The sequence below is a fragment of the Grammomys surdaster genome, unplaced genomic scaffold, assembly GCF_004785775.1.
Source record: "Grammomys surdaster isolate TR1022 unplaced genomic scaffold, NIH_TR_1.0 143, whole genome shotgun sequence".
Classification (NCBI taxonomy): domain Eukaryota; kingdom Metazoa; phylum Chordata; class Mammalia; order Rodentia; family Muridae; genus Grammomys; species Grammomys surdaster.
This window is the reverse complement of record NW_021604601.1, coordinates 467548-486217: the sequence shown is the minus strand read 5'-3', so window position 1 is coordinate 486217 and position 18670 is coordinate 467548. Positions and strand designations below refer to the sequence as shown.

Below are 18670 nucleotides of genomic sequence, written 5' to 3'. Positions count from 1 at the left end.
CTCTCTCTCTCTCTCTCTCTCTCTCTCTCTCTCTCTCTCTCTCTCTCCTGCCTATAGATCAGGATGTAGCTCTCAGTTACTTCTCTAGCACCATGCCTGCCTCCACACTCCCCACCATGATGCTAGTGGACTAAACCTCTGAACCTGTCAGCAAGCCCCCAATTCAATGCTGTCTTTCATAGGAGTTGCCTTGGCCATGGTGTCTCCTCAGCAACAGAATAGTATCGGGATCATGTTACTGTTCTTACCTAGCTTGCTCCTCCCCAGCTTCTCACAATGTCTGAATGGCATTTATTTTGTTGAGTAGTTTACTAATTTTGGTAGGATAAATATTACCTTTTTTTTTTTTTTTTTTTTTGGTTTTTCGAGACAGGGTTTCTCTGTGTAGCCCTGGCTGTCCTGGAACTCTGTAGCCCAGGATGGCCTCGAACTCTTGAACTCAGAAATCCGCCTGCCTCTGCCTCTCAAGTGCTGGGATTAAAGGCGTGCGCCACCACCGCCCGGCAAATATTACCTTTTTAAAGTGTAAAATTCAGAGGTTTTTAGTATATTCAGAGTTGTAAAGACTGTATATGTATATTGTATATATGTAAAGAATACACACACACACACCACCAACAGTTAATTTTAGGACTTTTTATCAACCAAAAAAGAAAAAAGTCAGTAATGAGCAGTTATATTATCTTTTTTTTCTCCTCTAGCTCCTGATCACTACTAATCTCTCTCTTTCTCTGTGTGTTACTGTGTTTGTGTGTGTGTGTGTACTGACCTATTATGGACAACTCAAATAAATAGAATCATTCAACATATGTTTATCAATATGTAATATTTTTTCATATTTTTCAGTTTGATTGGCCTTTCAGTTAGTTGAAAGTTATTCAACTGTGTCTAAGGTGTAATACGGGTTAGTACCTCACTTCCTTTTATAATTAAATGATACCCCACTGTGAGTGTGCCACATTTTATTTTCCACTTATCAGTTGATAAATATTTGGGTTATTTCTACTTCTTGGCATTGTGAATAAAGACATTACAAACAATTTTGTTCAAATTTTTGTATGGTTGTATGCTATTATTTATCTTGATTATTAAGAAGTTTAAAAAATTTTAATAAAACCCAACCTATCTGGTTTTCTTTTTTTCAGCTCATGTTTTTGATAGTATGGCTAAGAGATCATGGCTAAATCCAGGTAAGATTTATTTCTGGTTTTACTTCTTATATTTAGGTCTATCTATGGCCCATTTCAAATTAATTTTTGTATCTAGTATAAGGTAGAATTTCAGGTGCATCTTTCTGACCTGAAAACCCATGGTCCCTGTGTGATCATTTGAAGGAAAAAAAAATGCTCTCTACTGCTCCTTTGAATTTTCTTGGCAATCTTTTTGAAATAGCAACTGATTATTGACAAAGTAATTAGTCAGTTCTGTTTGATTGCTAAGTAATATTTCATTGTATAAATATACCGCAATTTATTCATTTTTCTTGTAACAAATACTTGCATCACTGCCAACTTCGGGCAGTTAAAAAATAAGGATCCTGGGCCAGGAGGATGGTTCAGTGTTTAAAGTGCTTTCTGTACAAGTCTGTTGATAACTTCAGTTCAATCCCCATGCAAAGGTTAAAGGAGAGAACGGACTCTGCAAAGTTATCTTCTGACCAGGTATGTTTATAGCATCCTTACCATCTTGCCATCTACACACACACACACGCACACACACACACTTTTAAAAAAGAACAAGAATGCAGCTGGTACGATGGTTCTGTAGGTATGGATGCTATGAACATTTGGGGTTTGCTGTCATGAATAAATGTGTTATAAATATTCATGCATGTGTTTTTAGTGGACAAGTGACAGCCAGATGTATTAGAGCTCTCTGGACAAACTAAGCCAATAGATTGGGCTGTTGTGTATCTCTGTTGCTATTTTCATTTCTTTCATGTGGAGTTATATTGAGCATTTCCCTGGTATCTCTTGGCCGTTTAGAAGTCATCTTGGTAGAGCACTTGTTCTGGAGTCTCTTAGACAGGGATAGTGATGCTTGTCTACAATCCCAGCATGCAAGATGATCAGGAGTTCAAGGCTAGTCTTGGCTGCATAGTAAATTCAAGGCCAGATTGAACTGCCATAAGACACTGTCTCAAAATTTAAGAAAAGAAAAACCTCCAATAACAACAATAGCCTTTGTTTTAAAATTTAATCTGTTTGATTTTCTTACTGACTTACAGAATTCTTTTTGCTGATTCTGGATATGAGTCCATTATCCAGATGTGTGTATTAAAATATGGTCTCTCTTCCCAACCCACTCTCTTGATCATATCTCTTGATTAGTACAAGCTTGTTTAAAAACCTTTCCCACTTAGGTCTATGATCATCTTGAACTAATTAGTGTCTACGGAGTGAGGTAGGAGTCAAATATCCTTTCTTTCCAGATGAGTAGCCAATTGCTCCAGCACCATTTGTTCAAAATATTATCCTTTCCTCGCTGAACTGTGGCAGTGACTTTGCTGTAAATCAAGCTCCCGAGTTCTATTTCTGGATTCTCTATTATATTCCTTTGGTATATTCATCTAGGCCACTGCCAATACCACACTGTCTCAATTACTGAGCCTCATAATGAACTTTGAAATTTTGTAGGGTAAGTCTTCCAGCTTTGTTCTTCAGAATCATCTTGTTATTCTTTGCACATCCATAGAAGTCTTAGGAACAGCTTTCAGTTTGTGCGCACACACACACACACACACACACACACACCACACACTCACAAAGTAGCCCATCTCCTAAGTCAAGCATTCCTTCTGTGCTCTTGATGTTATTCTTACTTATTTCTCTTGGTGGTTGAGACTCATTATTTCACCCCCTTCCTCGCTCACCCCCACCTCCCGCTCCTCCTCTCTGCCATCCCCAAACCAGAGCAGTTACAAGAATCACAATTCCTCTCATATCTGCTTCTTTTTCTGTGGTCCTGAGTCATTTGGCAGAAGCCCTCAGGGTATCTTTGACTCTTACCTCCCCTTCTTTACTATTCAAAACCTGTTTCACTGTGAGAACCTCGGACTAGTCTGTGGTTCAAATGTGATCCAGGGGAAGGGAAGGGAAGTAGGCTGGGAGAGGGGAGCTACATTAGTTACTTTTCTTGTCATAACAAAATGTTTGACAAAAGCCATGTAAAGGAGGAGGAGGGTTTTGGTTCAAGCCAGAGTCTACAATCCATTGTTCCAAGGAAGGCATGACTGGCCACAGTGCATCCACAGTCAGGAAGCAGAGAGAGAGATGAACACTGGTGCTCCCGCCACTGTGGGGCAGTAGACCGTGCCAGGAAACCTGGTAAGGCTGAGTAGGCTGCAAGCCTCAGAACCTCATACCAGAAGACTGTAGGAGCTTCACCTGCTCTGATCAGGCCCCTGTCACGTGATCACAGCCACATCACCCCATGGAGAGGATCGTGACAATCAGTCACTTAGGGGCAGTATCCCGAGACCCTCCACATACAGATAAGGCATCCCTACCATCTCAGACCAAGTCAATAGAAAGCATCTACTGTCAGACCCAAACCCACCCCAAAATGTATCCAAGATCCTATCCAGAAGGAATAAAAGTGTGTAAGAATTACTCCACCACTCCATCTGGGAGCATCTGTCACATAAGAGCCAGAACATTTCCTGGGGAAGTGGACTCTCCCCTGAAGCTTTCACTGCTAAAAGCTGGCCAGGCCTACCTTGTCTGTCGTAGGGTGTCTCAAAGAAGCAGCAGCTGCAGAAGACAGCTTTAATCTGATTCCCCTCTCCCCTTCACTTGAACACTCCCATGGGGCCAGCCTCTCCTCCCACCCCCACCCCCCATCTCTGCAGATACCGGTCTGATCTCTGCAGACAGACTGGCAGGTTACTGTCTAATTTTGGTTGTCTGAAAGCCCAGTCCAGGAGGTGATCACCCACATTGAAGCAGGTCTCTTTTTTCTTTTTTCTTCCTTCCTTCTTTCCTTCCTTCCTTCCTTCCTTCCTTCCTTTCTTTCTTTCTTTTTCTTTTTTTTTTTTTTTTTTTTTTGGTTTTTCAAGACAGGGTTTCTCTGTGTAGCCCTGGCTGTCCTGGAACTCACTCTGTAGACCAGGCTGGCCTCAAACTCAGAAATCTGCCTGCCTCTGCATCCCAAGTGCTGGGATTAAAGGCGTGCACCACCACTGCCTGGTGAGGCAGGTCTTTTCACCAGTTAAACCTCTCTGAAAACACCCTCATAGAGATACCCAGAGATGTGTCTCACAGGTGATTCTAAAGTCACATCAAGCTGACAATCAAGATTGACCACAGGAAGAAAAAAGAAAGCTGTTTTGGAAAACATGTCCTCCTCTCTTTTCCGTCCCTTTCTCCTCCTCCTCCTCCTCCTCCTCTTCCTCCTCCTCCTCCTCCTCCTCTCCCCTTCCTTCTAGATGTTAACACTCCAGAATGCCTACCACTACTAGGACCATCTTATTAGCCTGAGATTCAAAAGCCCTAAACAGCAGAGCAGAAATGGAAAGAACCAGTCTTTCAAACTGAGGTCTAGTCTGCCTTGTAGTCCCCAAGTCTGTGAGATATGGACTTTTATATTATTTAATAAGATGTTTTATGTCAGACTATCCTCTAACTCACTATGGAACTGAGGATACTGCTGAAGGCCTGGCCGGTCGGTCTGTATCTCACAAGTACTAGGATTCCAGATGTGCACCATCATGGCTCATTATGCCATTTTAAATCAAGATTTGTTAAACGCCATTAAAAAACAATATTGATAACAGGTCACATCACTGCAATCTCTCAGTGTCTCTCATTTGAACTACTGCACTGCTATACAATCTGTGGCTTCACTACTACTCCAATGTCCTTGTGGGTGGGGGAGAGGGGGTATTGAGCAGCTTACCAACAAACCCCAGGGATCAGTCTCTCTCTGCCTCCTCAGTGCTAGGATTAGGGATACATGTCATATTGCGTCAGTTTTTTTATGTGGTGTCTACAGATCAATCTTCAGGTTTGTCCACCAAGCACTTTACCAGGTAAGGTGTCTTGACAGCCATAAGAACATCCTTCTTAACCATTTATTTAATCATGTCCTTTCTCTAAACACACATCCCTCTCATTGCCTGAAGACCAGGCTAGGCTCAGCATGTGGTTTTATGTAGCCCTGCCTTCCTTTACATCTTTTATGCTACAGATACACCGAATTGTTTCACATCTCTCCTGCATTGCTCAAGCTGTCACTGCCTGGAACCCTCTGGCTTCACCTCCACCTGCCACATGCAATCCTCTTGAAACTTGCTCTGCTTCTCCTGTGTTCATCCCCTGCAGAGTAATCTCTCCTCCCCTAAGCTTCTATGGTGACTATCACTGGCTACCTTGTGCAGATGCTATTTATACAGTGTAATCTCTTCCGCTACCAGTTCTGTTGAACAGCATTTTCTGTGAAGATGGAACGCATGGCTTATTGCGCACTTGAAATGTGGGCCCTGCGAATGTGGGTATGAGTTTGATTTTGATTTAAACAATCACAGGTAGCTAGTGCTCACTGAATCACAAAGCACAAAACTACACTAAAATGTTCTGAACGCCAAATGGAATCTTACCCAGTTTCCTGTAGCTACTACAGAAAATACTTGGAAGACACAGTCTGCCCTTATTTTCATTATAGTCTTATGGTTAGAGATGACTTGACTATTCACCAATTGGATAAACAGAAATCACATGTATCAAATACATAAAGGCATTCTTAGTTATTTATGTTCCAAATCAAATAGATTGAAGATGTTGGAAAACATACCCAGATAACCGAAACCTCTAGTCTGTTTGTAGGGAGAAACTAAGAGGACCAATCATCCATCTCAAGCTCACTATGTGCCTCCTCTTGCTAAGGAAACCCCTAGGAGTTGAAAGTCCTGCTATTTTTGCTCTGTTACTGCTGTGCAGAGACTGAAGCCCAGGGGCCTTACACAGGCGTGTGTTATAACACTACAATGCATCTCCAGCCCAGGTTGGTTTTTAAAAGGATTTGTTTTGTAATGTCAAACTTCTCAGAAATTGCAAGATCTTTTGGGATTCTGAGAACTGGACAGATGTTGCCCGATAAAGGCCAGGCTCACAACCAAACTTTTGAAACATTTTGAGACAGTACAAACGGCCTAGATTCATCAAATTTGACTTTTAAAATGTCCCTGACCAAGATTTAAAATTTATCATCACTCTATGTGAATGGCAGATATGAATGTATAAATAGATACAAAGACGGCATACAGAATATACTTTTTTTTCCCTGGGCCACTTGGGGGAAAAGATTGATAACTTGTTAAATGTATAAATGTTACACCTCTTTAACACTTCAGTGTGTTTAAGAATATTATAATGCAGAACAAGTTTGGGAAAGTTAAAGGTAACATAATACTTACATTGTATCTATAGTCCATATCCAACTTTACCCAATTGTCCCAATACAAAATACTTTGTAACTTTTTCTTCTCCAGTAAGGGATCAACGTTGGGGTCCCATGTTGCATTAAGATGTTCTTTAGCTTCCTTTAATCTGGAGTCTTTGTTTCTTACAAGATCCCAAAAGTTTTTTTTTTTTTTAAAGGCATTAGTTCTTCCATAGAATTTTCCTCTTCATTAGAGGTCCAAACTTTTCAAATTTGGCCAAGGACATATGGTTATATCTTCTCTTTCCTTACTCACACCAATTACATTTAAATTTATATGGCAAATATTATATTTCTATTAAAATGTGTACACTTCATAAATTTTGAACAGAAACTATTACTTAACCCAATTCTATTATTTTAGAAGTATGTGTTCGCATTGTGCCTCAGTTTAAGAGAAGTATAGTTTTCTTAATAATTTATTCAATTTATCTAAAATCATTATACTACGGAAATAATTCCTCAGAGAACTTAGGGTTCAATGGTGTTACTGTGAAGTAATGAAAACAGCATCTACTATGTAAATTGTAATTTACTTTTACTTTGCACACACAAAAATTACCTTTTCAAAGTATATACTTTTACTCTTAATGTCATCTCCGAAAGAAAATTTTTTTAAAGTTCCAATGTTGTAAATCTGAAGGGCTAAAAGTTTTTAATTGGAGGTAAACTCCAATATTTCAGGTATTTTTTTAAAAACTGAGCGTGAAAGGGGAAGTGAAAGGGTTATATTTAAATGTTTAAACTGGAGGCTTTAAAAACAATAAACTTCCGCACCTATGGAGCTTATACTGAAAATACTAGTCCTTCGGGATTTTTCTCAGCCGTATGAATTTCTTCAAGAAAGAAACTGGCAGCGATACGCACACTTTGGACAGGGTCAAGAAATTAAAGCCCTTTTTTTTGCCATAAGAAATCGCCAAGATTTTTAAATAAATATCTTACATTGTGAGAAACGCCTGAGCGCTGAACGTTGGCCACTCCCACCCCTCCCAGGGAAAACGAAACACATCCTTAAGAAGCTAGAAACTTCAAGTGTCCCCCTCTCCTTTCGAAGCTAAAGTGTCTTTGGCTCTGCCTCTAGGACTTCTAGGAACGTGCAGTTAAAATCGAAACAACTCCCATGTATTATTTAGATCGTTTTCTCTCCCGCCCCCAACTGCTGCTCAAGGAAAGTCAAGCGCCCGAGCCAAACTCCGCTCGTGTCCCGCGGCTTCCAGGACGCGTCCCGCAACGCCCGGCCTCGGTCCGTCCCGTGGTCCCTCCCAAGTCACCCGGTAGCTCGCGGCCTCGACGAGGCCTGGCCGGGCTCCAAGGGGGTGTGTCCGGCTCGCAGGCCCGCAGGCCCCGCAGGCCAGACCCTCGCCTCCGCCGCAGGCCCACCTGCCCCGCGGCCCGCCAGGGCCTGCAGGGTCCCGCCCGTCACCCCGAGCGGGGCCACCGGCTCGCACAGCTCACACAGCCCGCCACCCGCTTCCGGACCCGCGAGCCCCTCGGCGGCGCGCGCACCGGTCGGCGCTCAGTCCCTCTCCTCCCTCCCTCCAGCGTAGCCCTTCGGAGCGTGAGGGACCCGCACTGTTCTCCTCAGCCCGCTCCGGGACGCGTTCCCTCCAGCCGCGGGCGTGGGGACGGCGGGTGCCGGAGGTGGGGCGTGGACAGCGCATCCCCGCCACCCGACGGAGGGAGGCCTCGTCACGGCCGCCGCCTCAGATCTCGCGGTGTTTGCCGGCCGCCGCGCCGCCATATTGTGTGGCCGTATTTTGATGCGGACTGGGCTGGCGGAGCCGCGGCGCGAGCGAGCGAGAGCTGGGGGGGTGGGGGGAGGGCAGGCGAGCGGCCGGGGGGTGGGGGCGGAGGGAGGCAGGGCGGCCGTGCGAGCCGGAGCCGAGCAGCGGGCCGCGGCGACGCCGCCCGGGCCATCGCTTTGATCCGCGGCAGGCGCCGGCGGCGGGGCGCCCCAGGCCGAGCCCCCTCCCCTCCCCCTCAGCCGCGAGCGGCGGCGGCAGCAGCGGCCGGAGGGAGTTGGCGGCGGCGGCCGGGCGGAGGGGCTGAGCGGGGAGGGAGGGCTGAGGTGTCCCCCCTGCCGGGTGGAATCGGCGCTGGCGGCGGCCGTGGTGACGGAGGCAGCGGCGGCGGCGACGACGACGGGGGAGACGGCTGCCCAAGTGGGAGAGGCGGCGGACGAGGAGGAGGGGGAAGCCGCGGCGGCGGCGAAGGGTAAGCGGACGGCGCTGCGGGGCCTCGGCGGGCTCCCCAGCCGGGCTCCCCGCGCCTACTCTGGGTCGGGAACCGGCTCTGCCTGGCGCGCGAGGCCCTAGTGGGGCGTCCGCGCCTTCCTCGCCTTCGTCCCCGCTCCGCCCGGGTCCTGCCCGCGGTGGCGAGGCTCAGGGAGGCCCCCCAAGTCCTGCAGGGAGGGTGGGGGCGGGGAGCCTGGGGCCTGGCCTGGGCCCCGGGGCGTCGGGGGAGGGGGACCGGGCCTGCCCTGGAGCCCAGCGCCGGAGAGAGCCGGGGGTGGGGGTGCCTTGCCCCCGGCCCGCCCCCAGGCCTGTGATCTGGAAGTGGGAGGGAAGGAACCAGACGCCTTTGGGGGAACCCAGGTCTGGCGAACGATGACTTCGGGGCCCGAGAGTTAAGGGAGAGCCGGGGAAGTTAAGTGCAGGGGAAAGAGGAAGCCCTTCGCTCCCTTTCCTTTCCGATTTTGCTTTTCTGCAGCCTTCCTCGAAATGGGCAGCACGCCCCGCTGTGAATAGGTGGCCCCCTTAGTGTCCACTGGACTATTCTGACTTTCTTGACCGATTCACCAGAGGGACCACGAGGTAGTGGTTGAAAGTGGGAGGCTTAAGGAGGGTCTCTGGGCGTTGCTGACAGGTGACAGGTGGATCTGTCTGTTGCTGATGCTGTAGAATTGTTGGCTCAGGGTTGTAGACCGAAAGTGTCAGGGAGCGTGTGAGTTTTTATTTACGTGTTTGGCCAAGTTTCATTCCATATATAGTATATTTGAGATGCTAAGTTTCCATTCAAGTCAGCTTAATTGTTATGGAGGAATTCTTCAAATGTTTCTGATAAGAGGGGTTTCCAGGAGAGCGGAGGAGATTTGAAGCCGCATGGAGCTTTTATTCTAGTCTCGTGAATTCGGCTCCCAAAATCACTGCAGGCTGTTGGTAGATGGGCTTTTATTCATTGGGAAGTTCTTGGACACAAACGCAGTATTCGAGGCAGCAACCAGGCGCTCTAGCTTTGCATCCATTTTGTCAGTTCTGGGTAAGTTAGTAAGTGCCAAATCTTAAGGGTTCGGTCGATTGCCATCTTATTAAAGGAATTAGCTTGTGCCCTAGCGTACTCAAGGAAGATGTGGCTCATTATGCACGGTCAGATTTTGCCAGGAATTTCACTGGGTACAGATGAGATTTTTTTTTTGGGGGGGGGGTTAGTTATTACTGTTCACCACACTTAGTACAGCAAGAGTCTTAACACCTTTTCAAAAACACCCTAATGTCTTTGTAAAGGTGAATCCATGATTACTTTTAAAACTGCCCAATTTGAAATCTTTTTGAAACCATACATATTTCTAATAAATGAACAGTTGCTTTTTCTTCTACTATATGCTTTATTTATTTATTTATTTTACTATATGCATTATTTCTTTTACTATATACTACTTTACTTTGAAACCTGAGGGGAAATTTTCAGATTCATGTTGAGCTAGTAGCCAGATAGTCCAGGAAGGGTTCTATAGCTTTTAAAACGTGTGTGGAATGAATATGTTGAATGGTGGTACTATCTGTGTATTAGCAGGAAATAGAACAAAAATTCCAGTGATTCAGGACCTCTGCTTGCCCCCTACACCAGTGTGTAATAGAGAGTGCTTTATGTTCAGTCTTAAAGAATCAAACTGAAAGTTGAATATGGTAATTATTGTTATCCACTGAATATATGCCATCGCTTCAACTTTCTTTTTGTTTCATCAACTAGCTTTTTCTGAGTTAGAAATGGTTTCCAAAAGACACTAGGAAATATCATTATTCAAAATGTTCTCTGTGACCTCTCATAATAGAACCTGCGTTTGTATAATTCATTAACAAGGAGATGAAATGATCAAAGGTGCAAATGATACGTTCTCAAAGAGTGACTTTTAAGTCAACCACACCTGATTGAAGGAGACACCTGTTTTTAATACTCTGTGGAAAGAAGTGCTTGCCTTTCGCTAAGGATATGGTAAGATGAGTAGTTAGGACACCTAGTGAAATGAGGCAAATTCTGCATAGTTAGGTGAACACTGCTCAGACTCCCAAAGGTCTTAACATGATTGGTTTCATGCCTTGACAGAAATAAAAGCTTTATTCTGCTTTTATGTAAGGAAAATTTCCAAATAACTGGTTAGAAATCAGTGAGCCACCTTCATTTTGAGAAATAAGCTTGCACTATGAGGTACGTGATAGAAAAACTCCCGTAGGATGAATTTTTTAGATCTGAAGTTACACATACATACACACTAAGTGCTTATTATTATGAATATCAGAATACTTTAGAAAAGAAGTTTTGCCTTCCTATCTTCTTAAAAAGTTCCTGGAAATATTTATAATATAGATTATAAATCAGATTAAAGTTTTAAACTTCATTATGTTTCTGCTTGGCCAGATTCACACCCCCCAGAGACCAGCAGTATTCCTTTTTATTTTGATTGATTTACACTGTCTTTTTAAATAACTCTTTAAAGTCAGGATTACGCAATAATAGAGGCAGGTGTGACGATCGGTGCACTGCACAAATAGGGAAGAAGATGCTGGTAGAGGATTGGATGAACAGTTTGCCGGAATATGGAAATGTGGGTAGTAGATGCCTGCCAAGTACAGGAAAGTGACTGCTGGACTGCATTAAGGAGACTTCTTTTGATGGGCATTCACATGTGCTATGTGTCTTCCCTTAGCACTGTATTCAGATGGTAGGAAATTTGGAGAGACTAAAATTAAGTGAAAATTAGATATATGTTCACATTATTGACCTCTGACTTATGTTCCCCTAAGTATTTACGAGTATTTTAATGTTTTATCTCCTAATTATTCTGACCCTTAAAAAGTCAAGAATGGGCTGGAGAGATGGCTCAGTGGTTAAGAGCACTGACTGCTCTTCCAAAGGTCCTGAGTTCAATTCCCAGCAACCACATGGTGGCTCAGAAACATCTGTAATGGGATCTGATGCCCTCTTCTGGTATGTCTGAAGACAGCTAGAGTGAGTGTACTAGTCATATATATAACATAAATAAAATAAATAAAATAAAATAAAAAAGTCAAGAACACACACTCAGAAAGGCAAAATGCCTAAGTACTCTAGGAGTTGCTAGGTACTGTGCATTCTCCTTGGTCAATCACTAAACTCAGTTGTGAGCCTGGTACCAGAGGCCAGTATTAAGGGGAAGGCTCTGTCTTTCGTTTTCCGAGTATCCTCATCTCAGAACAACCTGTTTATTATAGTGGTACTTCACCCACATTCACCCTTCTAGATTTTGTTTTTTAAAGGAAATGGGAGGGGAATTACATATTTCACTTAGATTCTCTTGACTCAGAATTGTTAGCTGACAAGTTGATGTTTGAAGATTTCTGTAGAATATTTCTAGGTTTGCCAGTTTAAAAGTATATTAATTCAAAACTTAATTTATGTAGATCCTTACCTCCATCTTTCGGTGGTGTTTGATTAAAAAAAGGTTTTGCTGAATGTAACTACTTTATTGACCTCGTTCATTTTGTTTGTTTGAGTCTTGATTTGAGTGCTGGCCTCAACCGCCTAATGTAGTGCTTTCAGGTGTGTCCTTGCTCTCCTTCATATTAATCATCAGTTCCATTTCAGAATTTGTACTATGCACATAGCGTCCTGCTTTAGTAAAGACAGTGCCGCTACTGAGCATTGAACTCCTACTGGGTCCAAGTTTTCATTCACTCTTCAAGTTTTTATTAAGCACTACTAGTAGTGTCTGGGACACCTAGATCCTGGAGATGCGGTACTGAATACAGACAAAATTGCCTGTTCTTCTATAGTTTATATTAGTGGTAGACGACATAAGAAATGAATAAAATGTGTCTGAGGAAACACAAGGAAAGAGACCATGGAAGCTGAGCAGAGGACATTGTTTGATCTGAGATCTGCAGTGAGCACCAGTCCTAATTTCAGAAAATTGTGACATTTTTTTCTTAGACTAAGAATATCCTTTATAACTTGGAAAGAAAATTGTATTTTTGCTTCAGAATTACAAATTGTTACAGAGTTTCTATTAGTAGGGATTTCCTATTGTTAGTACTTTAGAAAGCTACTTTGTGACTCAGTAGAAAATTCTGGAATTTACCACCCTTGTTTGAATCCTAGTTTTGGCCACCATCTACTTTGCCGCTTGATTTAGGGCCAGTTACAAATTCTTAGATTCTCTGAACCCGTTTTCTAATCTGTAAAACAAATTGGCTAAAGTTTCTGCTGATTAAGTGGTACATTTAAATACAAGTTATATGCAGTACAGTGTGGATAAATTGTGTCATTTTTGTTTGCTGCCCTTCTGGAGCTCTGCAAAATCAACATGGCTGAGTTGGTAACTGCAGCAAGTTCTACCAGCACCATGTGGACATTGTTAAATCTACATTTCATTTGGCTACTTAGAGCAACCTCGCCTGTAGTATAATGTCACTGGCGCTTTCTGGTGAGTTGATTTGTGTCATATCTAGTCTAACACAGGAAGACCATTACAGCTTTCTGGTGAAGGAGTATTGTGGGCCTGTCATTTAGCTTGATAAACTGGATCTAAACACTTTTTCAAGTGGACAGCAAGAACTGAATAAAATGCCAGTTTATGCAGACACTTGAGACATGTAGCACAGTGTATGTATGGCACATTGAAAATGTTGAGTAATAGTCAACTGCCAGTTTTTCTCCGTAATTGTATAAACAAGAGTATTTCATACACTTTACAAAATATTAAGGGAAACATTTACAAAGGTGAAATGTGCAGCTTGTGAATATGAGATTTTGAGGAAAAACAGAATAACCATTTAAATTGCAGATCTTTGTAACACTGGGAGATGAGTGCATTGAGCTCCTCAGGGTAGATAGATAGATAGAGCATGGCTTCCTTCCCTCTCTGCCTTCCTCACCTGTTGGGGAGGGCATGGCCTGGAGCTAGGAGTTCATCAAGCTGGAGGCGGGACTGGTTTGTAATGGTTGTCTTTTGTTCCACCACTATAATTTGTGTGTTTTAAAGATAGGTTATCAAAAGTCTATGCCAACCAGCTGGCATTGAACACACAAGAGATCTGCCTGCCTCTGCCACCAGAGTGCTAGGATTACAGGCATGCTCTGTCATGCCCCGAACCACTGCTCTTTGTTGATAAACTCCTGTGTCTGAAAGGTTATGGGTTACACTAGACTTAAGATTTTGAGTGTATGCGTTTTGTTTTGAGGAAGAGGTTTGCCATGTACCCTAAGCTGGCCTAGAGCTCTCTGCAGTCCTCCTGCCTCTGCAGTCCTCCTGCCTCTCCAGTGCTGTGATTTAGATATAAGCCTGGCTGAGCTTTTAGTCTTACACACAGTCTAAATTGTTAGGTAAAATCTTATAACTCATGGTTTTTAAGTCTAGCAAAACTTTTGAGAAAGAATTCAAGAAATCTAAAGAAATGGATTAATTATATTTGCAGCTAAGTGGTTGGTTATTAACTCTTATGCTGCTGACATGAACATGAAATGGAGTGATAGTACCTCCTCCAGCCTGGAGAGCCAAACTCAGTACATGCTAAGCAACAATCTACCTTTAAGATAGCACCCCAATCTTTGTTTTATTTGTTTGTTTGTTTGTTTGTTTTGAGACACGGTCTAACCAAGTTGTACAGACTGACCTCTTAACGTGTACTATTGCCCCAGCTTTCAAAGTACCTGGGGTCACAGACATGTGCTACCACACCCTGTGGGATATAGCAGCTTTTAAAAGGCAGAACAGAAAAATAATTCATGTATAATTATATACCTTAACTAATTTAAAGATCGTTTATTTAATCCCTTTAAGACATTTGATTTGCACTCGCTTTATGAACTAAATGGCCCAATCATTTGCTTCCATTCCTTACATGAGAATAATAGTGTTTGCACAGAAAGGGGAAAGTATCCAGCACTCTCTTTAGCAGTGACCATTCTCTGTATGTTTAAGTGTTAACACTGCTCGGCTTTCTCCTAATGCAGGCTGTCCTTTACCTAGTGAATAATGATTCTAGATTTCCTAAAATTTAAAAACTGAACAGGCCAAAAATATTTGAGCCATTTATAGAGTATTTCTTGAATTACAAAGCGGGGGGGGGGGGGGGAGGAAGAAAGGAAGGGAAAATTGATCACTCACTGGGTCAGAGAGACAGCTCAGCAGGTAAAACTGCCTATAGCCAAGCCTGAAACCCTCAGTTTGCTCCCGAGGATCACCATGCTGTCTCAGACTCCACACATAGTGTGGTAGGTGCATGCACTCACAGACATACCCAGTAATATACAAACAACCAAAACAGCCCTCACTAAACGTGTACTTGCTGTCTGTTGAAATCTGGCACACTGTGGTCTAATTTGGAAAATAAATGAAGTAGCAGTTGAGTGTCTGTGATTCTGTTATTTGTCTGCTAATCAACTGTGGAATCAGAAAGTCTGATTCACAGACAGGTCCAGCAGAGGAGAGTGGAAGTAATGTAAGAATATGTACTCTATTATTTGCCTTATTAAAGAATGTAGCATTCTTGTTTCATTTAAGGAACAAAAGAATAAAAGTGACTAAATTAAGGCCTTCTAGTTGAAGCCCCAGAAGCTGAATACTAATGTACGGTTGGGAAGGTCTGTGGAGGAGAGACAAAGGGAGACGAGAATACAGAAGTATGAGTTTAGTAGTACTGTACGAATGCTGATTATTACTAAGAGAAAGGCATGGGTCCATTGGAGAGTAATTGTGATCAGTGAATTCTTACTTCCTAGTTTGTTAATTGAGGTATTAAATAAGACTATAATTTTGATTGTTAGCATTTTACTCGCATGTATTTGCATTAATGACTTTTCATTTGACCTTTTATATATTAATGTTAACTTTGTGGTGTTAGCAGGATTGAGCACACTATATTGGCTTCCTGTCTGTTAAGTTGTGTGATCCAAAGATACTGCTGGTCATATCAGTGCACAGGCCCTGGCAGCTCAGTAGGATGATTTTTAATGATTTATCAGTGAGAGAAAATACTTTGGAATAGAAATAACAATTTCATCTGGACAGTTTGATCTTGCAGAACTAGTCAGGGAGCTTTTTAGGCAGAGAAACCATTGAACTCTGAATCCTAATGAGCTGAGGTTACAGGTGTAGAAAATTAAATCACCTGACTTGATTCCTCTCAGAATCTGGGGACAGTGCTGCTTTTGAGTTGATCAGTTTGTTAACTTGTCAGATTGTCATGTCAGCCTCTGTCATAGCAATTAAGTACCTTAATTTCAGTATGTTGGAGATTTAATTAAAAAAGCTCTGGCTTTAAAATCACCTGTGTCTAATTTCAGATTACTCAGGGATAGTTTAACTGTTACCACTGAAGTTCAGCTGCTGTTATCATTCAAACTTTTTAAAAGACTTCATTATTTTGTATTATGTGTGTGGGTGTATACACAAGACTTGTTACAAAATGAATATTGTGTTGCCTAATTTACACAGTAATTGTAACTGTGTTTTCTATATTCCTTACAACCTAACACAGTATCTGCCTAGAGCCTAGTTGGCATCAATGAGTAGTAGCACCAAAAATGTAAAATGGATCCTGAACCTTTTAAAAACTCAACTGTACATAAAGCCTCTTATATAGATATATATTTGCTTCCATATTCTTTTTTTGTTGTTGTTGTTATAAGTCTAGACTTTAAGGGGGGGTGGAGTCATCTTTCCAGCACTACTTTATTCTTAATGTTCTGTCTATCTGAGTCTTTGTTTTGATTTTATACTAACATTTGTGGATTATAGGTTTCTATTGGTGCTTACCTAAGTAGGCATAGTTATAAAGAAGTAGGCAATACAGGTACAAACAGTTTTGATGAAAAATTTTTTAAAGAATATCTGTAATCCCAGTCCTGGGGGTGGAGGCATAAGGCTACAGAAGTTCAAGGTCATCCTTCACTTTATGGTGAATTGGAGTCCAGCTTGGAATACAGAAGACTCTCTCAAGGGGAAAAAAGACTTCAGAACAGATTACGTGTTAAGTTTAAAGCCACTGAGCACAAACATATTCTGTGTATACACTGAGGGTAACCGTTGGTGTTCACTCTGTGACCGGCATGCAGCATAGTTATACTTGAGTTAAGTATTACTTTGCTATCTTCCTGATGATTTTCCAGAAAATGGAAAAATAAATACAAATGGAAATGGGGATTTCAAAGAAAATTCCCACTTCCACATATGGTGATTCTGCTTTCTTACATATTAAACTACACTTGCACACTTAAAGATGTTTAAGCTGAAGTGATTGGTTGGCCTGAGTGAGACATCCTCATTCTCTTCATGAGATTTTCCACTCACAAATGGTGACATAGATTTGGAGGATGACTGTCCTGAACCATTGTCGCAGTTTTCAAGTGGAATGAGAAGTACCTTTTGAGAAAGATATCTGATCCATGAGAAAATTGAGCTAGTGATGTTATAACTAAGTCTTATTTGCTTCAGTTTCACACCTGTTCGAAGACATCTTGGAGTTCTTCCATAGTATCTCATTCCTACACTTTCTTAAAAACCATGCTACCCATAGATGTCTTGCAACTCCTTATATACTTTGGATTCCTGCTGTGCATGAGGTACTTACTAGGTGAAGGGGATGGACAGATTACCACAATGTCATTCTTGTTCTAGAGACATGTGCAGAAGAATGTGATATATTATGACAAATGCTATAACTGGGTTAGACAAAGCCCTTTAGGAATCTACCGGAATGCCTGATTCTTCAGTAGGCAATTAGACAGCCCAACATAAGAGAGATTGCACTTAATCTCAGAGTTAGAAAGACAGGAAAGAGATACACAAGTTGAGAGTAGAGATTTCATTTCACATGCCTTAAACATGGAGGTAGAAAAGTCTATAAATTGTGTATAGTTCCATGATACATTAAGCTCTAATGGTTCTTAAGATGGGAAATTAGGAAGAGGACAGTATGAAGATATTTGTGTACTCTGTAAAGAAGATTTTGTCTTCATCTTGTTACTGATGGAACACAAATACTTAACATTCTAAAAAGACTGGCTACAGTGGAGAGAATGTGTTAGGTAAGTGCTGGATTAGGGAGAAAAGACAGGAGGTTAGTGCTGTTTTAGAGTTGACAGGGATCAGAATTCAGGCTGTGAAATTAAGGTATGGGGTTGGTAATGGACTTGAGGAGGGAAAACTGAGTTTTAAGTAGAGGTAAAGATCACATATTCCTGGACTGAGTTCCTGCTGATTCTGACAATATTCACCAATACAGGACAGACCAAGGGAACAGTGAAGTTTGGAAATTATTTGAGTTTTGTGTAATGGTTTTAAGATTCCTTTGGGGGGGGGGGGGAGACATTTCTGTTTACATGGAAAAAAACATTTTTATGTAGGTAGTATTTGAGCAGGTATTTGAATATGAAATGATGAAGGTAAGTATTTCCAAATACAAGGCATAGCAAATGCAGAGACCTATGCTTGGAAGCCTGTTTGTTATCTTCCAGGAGCCGGAAGGCCTTAGGAACCTGAGTGAGGGAATGGGAAAATAGGAAATGATATCTAAGTATGTACATTCCCTATGGGGCTTTTGATTGTGGTAAGACTTTAGATTTTACCCAAGATGAGCTAGAAAGCCAACGAGAGTCTTAAGATCAAACTTAATATGCATTTCTTTACGTCTTAGAACATGGTTTATTAATTGGTATTCATATAATATATATATCTTTGTATAATGTGTAGATTTAGGTAGTCATCATAGTTAGACTGATGTCAGAGTAAAACTTTTTAATCATCATAAAGAAACTCATTTGTCTTGTTCCTTTATAGTTTAACCATTTCCTTCAACCTCAACCCCTGACAAACACCAATTTATTCCCTAACAATACTAGCTTTATCACTGAGAGTTGCATAAATGGAATCATGCATTATGTTACGTTTTCATATTAGCTTTTTATTTTGACTCTAATACCCTTGATCCATGCAGATTATTATGTGAATCAGTATTCATTTCTTGTTAATACC

The 18670-nt window shown here is 42.0% G+C and overlaps 1 protein-coding gene across 1 annotated transcript in view; it reads left to right on the top strand.

Annotated features, from left to right (window-relative positions):
* The first annotated feature begins 8309 nt into the window (after nucleotides 1-8309).
* Nucleotides 8310-18670, top strand: part of Tab2 (TGF-beta activated kinase 1 (MAP3K7) binding protein 2) — a 50597-nt gene continuing 40236 nt past the window's right edge. Inside the window, exon 1 of the mRNA XM_028764352.1 lies at nucleotides 8310-8655. The gene's annotated coding sequence lies outside the window, so the exon portion shown is untranslated. The remainder of the gene's footprint in view (nucleotides 8656-18670) is intronic.